The sequence below is a fragment of the Suricata suricatta genome, chromosome 17, assembly GCF_006229205.1.
Source record: "Suricata suricatta isolate VVHF042 chromosome 17, meerkat_22Aug2017_6uvM2_HiC, whole genome shotgun sequence".
NCBI lineage: Eukaryota > Metazoa > Chordata > Mammalia > Carnivora > Herpestidae > Suricata > Suricata suricatta.
Genome location: NC_043716.1, coordinates 10,852,539 through 10,863,388, shown reverse-complemented (window position 1 = coordinate 10,863,388; position 10,850 = coordinate 10,852,539). Strand labels below are relative to the sequence as shown.

Below are 10,850 nucleotides of genomic sequence, written 5' to 3'. Positions count from 1 at the left end.
AGGCCCCGGGCGCACGGGCCCTTCGGGGGTGACGTCACGGTCGGGGGCACGGGACCCGTGAGCCCTGAGTGCCCGGACAGCGACGAGCCGGCCCGGTCCACGGCCCCCGCGCCTACGAGGCAGGGGCCCCGGGAGGAGACGTGGGGACCGGGCGCCAGGCGGCGTCGCCGAGTGCGGCGGGGGCGAGGGGGTGTCAGGACACGGGGGTGACATTTGGAGCCTCGGTCGCGCTGGAGGGCCTCGGCGGAGGGCGGAGGGGAAGCGAAACATCAGTCAGGCCCGAGGCCGCAGCCGGCCCCAGCGGCCCCAGCTTCCTGGGGCGCCCGTTCTCCCAGCGAGCCCGGTTCCCTTCTTGGGGCTCTCAGTCCTCCTCAGATCCACGCCAAGGCTGGAGTGCCGGCCCCAGCTGTGATCTCTTGGAAGCCCTCGATCTGGGGGCGGCGGGGAGCGCCCAGGTTTCGGCTCGGAACGGACAAAACCGAGTGTAACAATGCGCTATTGGGGGCCTGGGGGAGGGGAGGCAGCGCGCCTGAATGGCGGACCCGGGCCCTGAGCTGCCCGGATCGCAGCCCTCCCTCCCGCAGCGCCTTTCCCAGGGTTTGGGCAGGCTCGGAGTCAGGGACCCACGCGGGACCCGCACGCCTCCCTCCCACCCAGCGCGCCGCACCTCCACCCCCCCTCCCGCTTTATTTCTCTTCCAACGCAGCGGTGTGTTGAGGATTCAAGGGCATTACATCTGGTTGCAATCCAGTTTCATGCCGCTGCCGGGCTGTTAAAACCTCGCGCTGACGTCAGAGCAGGGGAATTACTTCTTTTTATTTTATCTTTTTTTAGTTGTCTGCTGCCCTGGGAGGGGAGGCGGGGGTGGGTTAGGCGAGCTGCGCAGTGGAGGCGCCGGCGCCATGGGAGCCCTGGGCTGGGGGCTCTGCTTCTCTTCCCCCACCCCATCCTCCGTAAAGACCTTGCTCGGCCTAGGTCAGGCTCACCCAGGGTGGGGGCAGCCCTCGCTGCAGACTCAGTGGAGGCCCCTCCCGACTGACCACACAGCTGTGTTTCCAGAGGCTTCTGGGGATGTGGAAGCTGGAAAAGAATCTTGTTTCCCACCCCGCCCCTTTGACACCAGAGGGTGTATATGGGACCCCAGGAGCGTCCTTAGGAGCTTTGAGTGACACAGAGGCGTGAACACAGACCTTCTGGTCTTCGGGAGGCTCATTCCCAGAAGTCTGGCCAAGCCTCTAACAGGCAAAAGCCTTGGAGGAAGCAGTTACCAATAAATGATCCAGGCCCCAGAAGCCAACTCCGGAGTGGGCGAAATAGGACTTTTCCAAGAACCAGGGGCCCCTCTGGCTTGTTCCCAGAGCTGGAACTCAGACTGGACCAAGAGGCGCTTGCCGGTGTCGCCCCTCTTCATTCCTTTTAGACCCCCAAGTCTATACCCGTGGTTTTCAGACTCTTGCCAGATACCTGTAGTAAGAAATACATTTTAGGACACAATTCTGTTTACCCTGCTATATAAAACTGAAAGAAAAGTTCGGTGAAATAATTCTCTCCTCTACTTTGTCTGCTGAGCTGATACTTTCTGTTTTAGCCCATTTGAAAAAAAAAATTTTTTTAACGCTGGGTGCAACCCACTAAATTGATTTCACAGTCCGCTAATGGGCCATACTCAGAGTTAGAAAACACAGTCCTACAAAATGACTTCTACGCATTCCATAAACGTAAACTGAGGCCCTGACGAGTTCTCCCTTTTTAAATTACCCGAGTAACACATGGATTCATTCTTACTGTGAAAAATGGAAATAGCCCAGAAGTATCTAGAGTAAAAGGAAAAGTGGCCTCCACCCCCAACCCCAAAGGTAACTTTAGTTAAGAGTTGAATGTATCCTTCCAGAAGATTTGCTACTCGCTACCGCTTACATATACATGTATCTTATATACCAGTACATACCTTTCTTTTACCCCCAAATGAAAATCCATCTCAGATTCTTCTTTTTTTTCCTTTTTCCTTTCCATTCGTCCTGGGAAAGTCACAGGGGGAGGTGCTCCAGGGCAAGGCTTCGGATTGACTCCTGGCTCTCTCCCATACTGAATGAGTTATTGACCTCTCTGGCCTCAGTGTCCTATCTGTACAATGGGGATAATAACAACACCGGCCTCACAGGACTGTAGTGAAGATTTATTGGGCCATTCCATGTAAACATATGAAGCTTAGAACAGTATTTGTCCCAGTAAATGCCGGTTGGCACTATGACCATTATTAATACTATTCTATTTCCACGGCAGCCCATGCATGTATCTTGTTGCTTTTAAGGATTTGTTTTGGTTTTGGTTTTGTTTTGTATTATTACTTATTTTGAGAGAGAGAGAGAGAGAGAGAGAGAGAGCGCGAGCATGAGTAGGGGAGAGGCAGAGAGAGAGAGAGGCGTGAGAGACACAATCCCAAGCAGTCTCTGTGCTGAAAGCCTGATGCTGGGCTCGAATTCATGAATCATGAAATCATGAAGTGAACCAAAGTCAAGAGTCGGACGCTTAACCAACTGAGCCACCCAGGCGCCCCTATCTTGTTGCTTTTCATAGCTACCTGTGGCTCTGCCCCCCCTTCAATATGTGCCTCACAGGGAGGGACAAGGCGGAGCAGTGTACACCCTCAGTGTTTCTGTGGGAAAGGTACCTAAGCTCACTGGCCCCAAGGGAGCACGTATTTTCTAAGGACCCATCGTTCCCCAGGTCCTGCACACCTGCCTCCAAAAAGGTCACAGCCCAGCGGGTGACTGAGACCCAGATAATACCCAAGGGAGCCAGTGTGGTCATGGGAGCTGGAGCCAGGTTTCACGCAGGAAACGCCCCCCCCTTAAGGCACCCTGTTGTTGTTATGGGGATCATAAGGGCAAGAGTGTGGGGCCGTCTCGGGTAAGACTTACCCACGCAAAGAGCAAGGGAGCCACTGCAGACTTCACATCCCAGGTGGGTGCACAGATACTCAGTCGTGACCAGAGTTGGGAGCCTTGCGGAGGCAGGGGCTTCGAGCTCAGGTGAGTAAGAACGAGAGGGACAGTCCTGGCAGAGGGAACACACAGGCAAGTGTTTGGCGGCTGGAAGGGACGTGGCGTGTGTCCCACAGCCAAGAGGGGAGGAACTAGCTCAGAAAGAATGGTGGCCAAAGAGGCTGCGCTGTCGCTGGGGCCTCACTGGCCTCCCTGCCTCCGCCCTGCCCCTCCCAGCAGGGGCCGTACCACCAGAGCCATCTTTTGGGACCGTAGCAGATACTTCCAGGGGCTCCTGCTGGACTGAAGCCATTCTGTGGCCCTTCCCATGCCGTAGGGGCCCTTTCTGCTGTCCCCCACCTGCTCTGCCCCATTCAACCTCTTCCTTTCCCTCCAGCCACAGCACAGCCTTCTTCCCGGCATTCAGTGGCCTGCACTCCGGCCTCTGTGCCCTGCATGTGCCTGGGCCGCCGCTCCCACCTAGGAGGCCTTTCACCTTTCTCCCTGCCTCCCAAGACCAAAACCCACGTTCTCCTCCTCCTCCTCTGACCTGTGAGGCCGGCTGAGTCATCCCCCTTTATGTACACCCGTGGCATAGTGTTTAGCATGGAATTATCGGTGATTCTGTCAGGGTCTGTCCTCCCCACAAAGCTGAAGCATCTGGGCCCGAAAGCACACCTCCCTCCGCTCCCAGCCCCAGTGCCAAGGGCGAGGCCTGGAACACGGGAGACGCTTGGAAATGCTTCCTGGCAGGAAGGGCTAGGTGTGCCGGACGGGGCCCCTGAGCTCCTTGGCTGCCGCCTGCGGGATCTTTGCAGATTCTCAGGGCCCTGCTCTGAGGATTCTGTGCTGTCAGACTTCTGAGAGACAAGTGGGGGCCAGAGAGGGGCCCAGCACCCCCAGGCTGCTCCCTGAGGGAGCCGAGGAGAAACTGGCTTGTCCTGTTTCCCCGGGGATTGAGGAGACTAGACGGTTTGAGGCAGGGCTGTGCCCTGTGCTGCCGGGCTGGGTCACTGGGGATCCAGACTGGAATGTGATTGGGGGGGTGCCAGGGGCTGGGGGAGAAGACTGGGGCTCCGCTGGCTGGTGAAGGAGAGATTTTGTTCTGCTGGTTGTTCAACCTGGAGTGAATAGTGTGTGTGGGACGGAAGGAAGGAGAGAGGGAGGGAGGTGAGGCAGGAGAAGAGGGAAGGCAGGGGAGCGAGGGAGAGAGACGTGGAGGGAGGAGGGAAGGAGATGCTCTTGTTGCTAAATTGTGTGCTCAGAATCAGGAAAGGAAGTATCCAGGAGTACTAGGCCCCTGACACTGAACCCTGCTTCCTTCCTTCCTTCCCCCAGCAGACATCCCCTTGGGCTTTATGCCTCAGCCCCATGCTCACACGGGGCCCCAGAGATGAACCAGCTGCGGGCTCGCCTTCCGGGCCTGCCAAGTCCAAGAGCCAGGTGGACACTGAACACCCACTTTCTATATGAAATGATCAGACACAGGGTGGCAGGCGCCCAGGGTGCCACGGAGGGGCCTGAGTGAGTCCTGTGAGGGGAAACGGATGCAGCTGGCCAGGGACAGGCACCGGGCACCGCAGCCTTCGGTTAGGAGCTGCAGGGACATCTCCCCTCTTCCCTGAGGCCTCAGTTTCCGCCGGAAATTGGGAGAAGGTCAGCTGCTTTCAGACTGATGGTGTGTGAGCCGGAGTCAGCAACTCAGCGCAAAGAAAGTTGGGGACCGAGTGGAGAGGGCTGACCGAACAGGGACGGGGGGCTCCCTCAGAGGGGGCACCGGCCCCGGGCTGGGGGTCTGGAGGGAGGACCTGCAGACTGGAGCAGAGCTGGGCCCCCGTGCCTCCAGACCCCTTCCTGGGGACTGTGCACAGGACAACGTGGGGGGGCGGTCATCAGGGGCGCTGGTTAAGAGTCAGGAAAAGGTTTTGTTCCAGCTGCTGCTTTGGGCCGGCACCTGCCTCTCCCATCAAAGATGGGAGTGTTAGTTCCTGCAAGCATCAAACGTGCTGCCAGGGTTGGGGTGTCTTAGGATCTGGGAAGCAAGGAGGTTCCAAACCTGGGGCCATAAACACAGGCTTTGGGGTTCGGCCAGCCTGGGTCAAATCTAGGTACTGACTGCCCTCTCAGGGCTCCACATCCCCACCTTTAAAATGGGCATCATCACAGGCCCGTCCTGATAAAGATCCAGGTCTGTGCCAGGCTGCCTCTAAACTTTCCCCGCTGTAACACTGGCCAAAACACAGTGTCCTTCCCCGCCAGGTGGAGGAGATGGATTGAGTCACACAGCGGGGCAGGTGAGAATTATAAGAGTTCTCTGGCCAGAGCTTCTGTTTCCAAAGAGGCTCTGTCCCAGCGCTGTGGGTGGGCTCTGAGAAGGCATCCGGCAACTTGTGACTTTGGCGGCAGTGGATGTGGCCGCGTAACCACAGACTCACTCATTTGTTCGTTCACTCATTCATAAATCCCACTTCGAGGTCCTGTCGCCCATCAGCGGGTGGGGGGCACAGCCACAAGTGTGACACCTTTCTAATATGGCATCGCCGACAGAGCCCTTGTATTTGGAGTTCGGTGGCCTCGGTTCACATCCCCAGCTCTGCCGCTTGCTAACTCGCACAAGTTACTTACTTTCTTTGCTCACTTTGTCTGTAAAATAGAGAAAGTGATAGCACCTACCTCATAGAATTGTTGGAAGAATTAATTAATGCAGGGAAAATACAGCCATGCCTGGTACATAGAAGGTGCTAGAGAGTGGTTCCTCCTTATTACTGTTTTGTTTTGTTTTATTTATCTTGAGAGAGACAGAGAGAACGGGAGTGGGGGAAGAGCAGAGAAAGAGGGAGAACCTCAAGCAGGCTCTGTGCTGTCAGTGCAGAGCCCATGTGGGGCTCGATCTCCCAACACTGTGAGATCGTGACTTGAGTGGAAATCAAGAGTCAGATGCTCAGCCAACCGAGCCACCCAGGTGCCCCCCTCCCCAGTTGTTTTCTGTTCCCTCCCTGAAGAGTCTCAAAGAGCGTGCTGGGGGACATGTGTCCCAGCCAGGGCTCTCCTGAGAGTGATGACAGTGGTGGGGGGCCTCCAAGCCTCATCAAGGCAGACTGGCCTCTTCAGTTAGCACTTGCCACCTCCTGCCTTTGTTCGACCTTTCCTGGTCGGTCACCTGGAACACGTGCTCTGCCCAGGGGGCGCCCAGGGTGGGGCTGGTGGTGGGAATGAGGCTGCAGGAGCTTTATTCGCTGGGGAAGGCGGGCTTCAGACTGTAGGAGAGATTTCAGGATCAAGTATTGAAGCTAACAGTGTTTTCTGATGAAGGGATGCCTGGGGGGCTCAGTCAGTTAAGCGTCTGACTTCAGCTGAGGTCATGATCTTGCAGTTCATGGGTTCGCGCCCTGCGTCAGGTTCTGTGCTGACAGCTCAGAGCCTGGAGTCTGCTTCGGATTCTGTGTCTCCCTCTTTCTCTGCCCCTCCCCGGCTCATGCTCTTTCTCTCTCTCAAAAATAAATAAATGTTTAAAAAAAAAAAAGTGTTTTCTGTTGGAGACATTCTCAGGTGCCAGATGCCACCAGACCACATATGGGTGTCTTAGGCCCCTCCTGCGCTCTGAGCTACTATTTATTTCCATGCCTATCAAGAAATGAAAATAATAGTACCTATTTCATAGTCTTCTTTTTAAGAGGATTAAATGAGATGGGAGCCCTTAGCTGTACTTGGCACATGGCAAAGTGGTTTATCAGTGTCACCAGTTATAATAATAAAAATTCTCAGAAAATGTAAATGTAAATTGAAAACCACCTGAAAGTTTCTTTTGGGGGGCTACAGCTCCTTAGAGATGTGAAGTTGTACACCTTCCACTAGCCCAGCAGGACAAACACTTGTCACAGTGACTTGCGACAGAGCCACTGACACCCAGAGAAGTTTAGCCAGCGTAGCAAAGTCACACCATCATCCAGGACATTGGCAACGGGGGAACGGGGGGACCAGAGCTAGGCCTCAGTCTGGCGCTCTCTGACACCTTGAGGGTTATTCTCCCAGGGAAGTTATGCGCAGTCAGCATTGATACCCAGCTGAGGTCACATGGGCCTGGTCTCTGGAAGCTTCTGGTCTGATAGGGAAAACTAATTTTGGACATGATTATGATACTAGGTAAAGAGATAAAATAAAAATCACCTGTTCTGTTGGGGGAGGGAAGAGGACCCATGCATTCGTTCATTCTCGGAGGGCTGTGGTTCTCAGTTGGGGGGGAGGAGACGTGTGGGCCATGTCCAGAGACATTTTTGGTTGTCTCAGCTGGGAAGGTGCTGGCATCTAGTGAGGAGAGGCCAGGGGTGCTGCTAAACTCCCTAGGGTGCACGGGAATAGCCCCCACCACAAATTATCTGGTCCAGAATGTCCACAGTGCCAAGGGCGGGTGACAGCCTGCCCTGGAGAAAAGGCGGTGACCCAGCAGATGCTGCCCCTGCCCTTTTGAAGCCTAGAGTCTGGCGAGTTCGCAGACATTAAAGACATGATTGCATAGATGTGGATTTAATTGTAATTGCGTTGCAAGCTAAGAAGGTAAAGTGCAGGAAAAGGCTTTCCGCTCCATGGAGGAGAGACCTTGGGGAGGGAGGGTTGCCAGGCAGAGGGCACATGCTAAGCAGAAGCTGAGAGGCAGAAGACAAGGGTATGTGGAGGGAAGGACAGGCGCCGGGCGTGCGTCTGGGGAGAAAGCCGAAAACGATCAGGCTTCAGGGGCTTCCAGAGGCGGGGAGGAGCTCTCAGCCTTCAGCCTGGTTTGAGGGAACTACAGCTCCCAGTACGCTGTGCTCTGGGGACTTGAGCTGTGGGGGCCTGTCGGTGGGATTGCTGTCCTCCTGTGCCCCCCACAACCTCTCCCCTCACCCTGTCTCTCATTTGCATCCCTCTGATAGGTGGGAAAGAGAAGCAGGAAAAAGGAAAGAGAGAGAAGAGGAAGAACATATTTTCATTTCAAACACAGTTGGGGTGGGGGAGGTTAGGAAGGAATCTGGTTTAGGGTACCTTTGAGACAAGCACAGAAAATCCCCACCGTGGCCCAAAATAGCACTAAAAACAGACGTTTTGGCAAATCAGACTTAATTGAGTGGTTCTCTTTTCTGGAGTCCAGCAGGATGTGGACGGAGCTGGCTTTGTTCCCTTAGGGTGACATTGTCCCCAGGGGCCCTCACCCTGGCTAATTAAACAGAGAGGCCCTGGTCTCCTGGGCAGGACAGGAGCCTGGGGAGCTCAGCTTAGCAGCCCTTGGCCTTAGCCTTGAGCATTCCAGAGGGCCAGAGATGGTGACCGGGCGGGTGCAACTACTGGCAACAGGACCAGATGCGTGAAAGCTGAGGTGGGAGCGGTCTGGTTCCTCTAAGAAGTGGAAGTCTGTCTCTGAATGCTGAAAGGGATCACAGAAAAAAAGCCATCATTTAATGAGAGCCTGCTATTTCACTGGGCATTGGGTGATCTGTCCTCTCTGAGCCTGATCAGCTGCCCTATATAGATTCTCAAGGAAGCTGAAGCTCAGAGAGGTTAAGGGACTTGCTTGAGGTCACACAGCATCCAAGGGACAGAGCTGAAATTGGAAGCGACATCTGCTGGTTGTACCTACCTACCCCTCACTCACCTCCTCACAGTAGTCACTCATCCATTTGGCAGATAATCACTGGCTGTGAAATAATACCACAGCCCGGTGGGAAGTTTTTAGGACTTAGAATCCGACAGGAATGAGCTCGAATTCTGAGTGGGGCAGTTTATCTGTGTGGCTTTCTCTCTTGGAGCCTCCTGTCATTTGTCAGGGGAGCATAATCATGCCTTTATCCTGAGTTGCCGTAAGGGTTAAACTCTTCATGGAGGGGACAGGAAGGGGAAGAGGGAGGCCCAGGGAGGTTAGGGCCTGCCCTGGGCCACCCAGTGTGGCAGGGTGCAATAAAAGAGCCCTGGGTAGAGGGAACCAGGAGAGATTGTTGGATCTTGTGTGGTATCAGTATTGGGTTTCTTTATTTGAACGGGGAGAGAGGGCAGCCCCCGCTCTGCAGGTAGAGAAGGTGGTGTGGAATGCGGGTGTTTATTTTTCTTCCCCGTGAGAGCCCTGCTTCAGCTCAGGCTGATGAGGCTTCCCAAGACACAGCAGCGGGTGCCCGGGGCTGCACGCCCTGGGGTGCCCACTATGTAGAGGCATCTGCTCAGGTGCCTGCCCAGGATGGGCACTGAGGGGGCGCCTACCATGTGAGACTCCCAGTGCGACCTGTAAGTTCTTGTCCCAGAGCTTAGGACACCCAGGAACCCCCAGAAAGACTGAGGGGGCGGGGGAGGGCCATAAAACCAGGGTGTCCCTCTGCCTCCTCCAATTCAGCCCTCCTGGCCCTATTCATCTCCTTATCTCCTGGCAGCCTGAGAGAGGGTTGCTGGGAAGTCAGGGGCAGCCTTCCTGATTGACAAACAAAACAAGCCTTGCTCACAAAAGGAGAGGGGAGGTTGGCTGCGCCTCTTGGGCTCCCCTCCCCCCTGCCCCAGCCCCTGGCTGCAGGCATCTTTCCCCGTTCTACCACCTACCTGGTGCCCTACGTTCTGAGAGGCTGCAAGGGGGCTGCAAAGCCATTGTGGGTCAGGCTGCCCCAGCTGGGTGCCCTGGCACTGAGGAGGTGGATTTGAGGAATGCTGGGGTGGCTGTGAGGCAGGGCCTGCTGGAATGGCCGCCCCCTCCTTCCCTTCAGCTGGCTGGGAGGACAGCTTGGAGAGGAAGCCAGGCCGGCAGGTAGCAGAGAAAGACATCGGATCCAGAGGGAGCAGCAGAGAAAGCAAACAAACAGGGCTTTGTGTGGCTTGCAGATTGGCGGCTCAGAAGGGAAGCCAGGCCCGTGGTAGTGGGGAGGAGGAGGGACTGGGAGAGCAGGCCATCGCTCTGGGCCAGAGATAGGCAGCCCGGCCAGCCCTAGCCAGGCGGCTGGGGAGCAGGGAGTGCCACTATGTGTGGACGGGCATCCGGAGTCACAGCCTGGCTCAGTCCCAGCTCTGCCACTGCACTTCCTAACAGATCTGGGCTTGTTTGCCCGAGGAACCTGGGCAGTCACTCACATGCAGGACTCAGGAAGATAGTCATCTGGCCAAACTGGCCTGGCCCAGTCCGTGTGAGTTCCCATCCTACTCTTGCCCCTCATTGTTGCTGGGAGAACACAGGGTAAGAGGGGATCAGGGTCTCCCCGGGGAGCTGTCAGCTTAGCTGGATCTCCCGGGACGGAGCGCAGGGAGGGCTGCTCAGAGCTGCAGGTGCCCAGGAGTCTTCGAAGGCAGCCCTACTGAAGGCAAAGGGGTTCGTGCTGTCCAGCAACTGATGCCTCGGGTGTAGGTGGGTAGAGGCTGGCATCTCAGGCCCCCAGGCCTGGGGAACCAAACACTGCCCGCTTCACCTAGGGGTGGAGGTTGGGGGAAGGGACACAGAAGACAGGGCCTTCTGGGGCCTTCTTTCTGAGATGGCGAGGGGCGTTTGGTGGGGAGCTCGTGGAGTGGGGAGCGGTGGAAGGGGACGGGTGTCAAATTGTGGATCCCAGCGCGGGCTGTCTCAGCCCGGCCCGCCTCCAGGGGCTGGGCTGGCCTCGGGCCTCCGGGGAAAGGCTTAGGTAGGAGCTGTCAGGCCAGACACACTGGCAGCTCGATTATCGCCTCCGGGGCCATTTCCTCTCCTCTCCTCAACCTCGAGAGGGGGCGGCGAGAGGGCAAACGCCCGCGCTTCCTGCCCTCCCCTCCGCTCCCCACCCGCGGCGCCCACCATCTTGGCATCTTGGCCGCGCCGGGGCCTCCTCCGCGGCGTCCGGCCTGACAAGCCCCGGCCGGCGAGCCGGCGACGCCGGGAGGGGTCGGGGGCCT

General features: G+C 56.6%; 1 long non-coding RNA gene across 4 annotated transcripts; it reads right to left on the bottom strand.

The window, feature by feature from the left end:
* Positions 1-797: 797 nt before the first annotated feature.
* LOC115282181 lies at positions 798-10,844 on the bottom strand. 4 transcript variants are annotated; one of them, XR_003904541.1, is made up of 5 exons: positions 10,753-10,844; positions 9,540-9,716; positions 2,922-3,057; positions 1,949-2,124; positions 798-1,464 (listed from the first exon to the last, which is right to left on the bottom strand). It is a non-coding gene; the product is annotated as an uncharacterized LOC115282181 (long non-coding RNA). The 4 variants fall into 4 exon arrangements; XR_003904542.1 differs by lacking the exon at positions 10,753-10,844 and adding an exon at positions 10,062-10,706; XR_003904540.1 differs by lacking the exon at positions 10,753-10,844 and having other exon boundaries at positions 9,540-10,706.
* Positions 10,845-10,850: the final 6 nt, after the last annotated feature.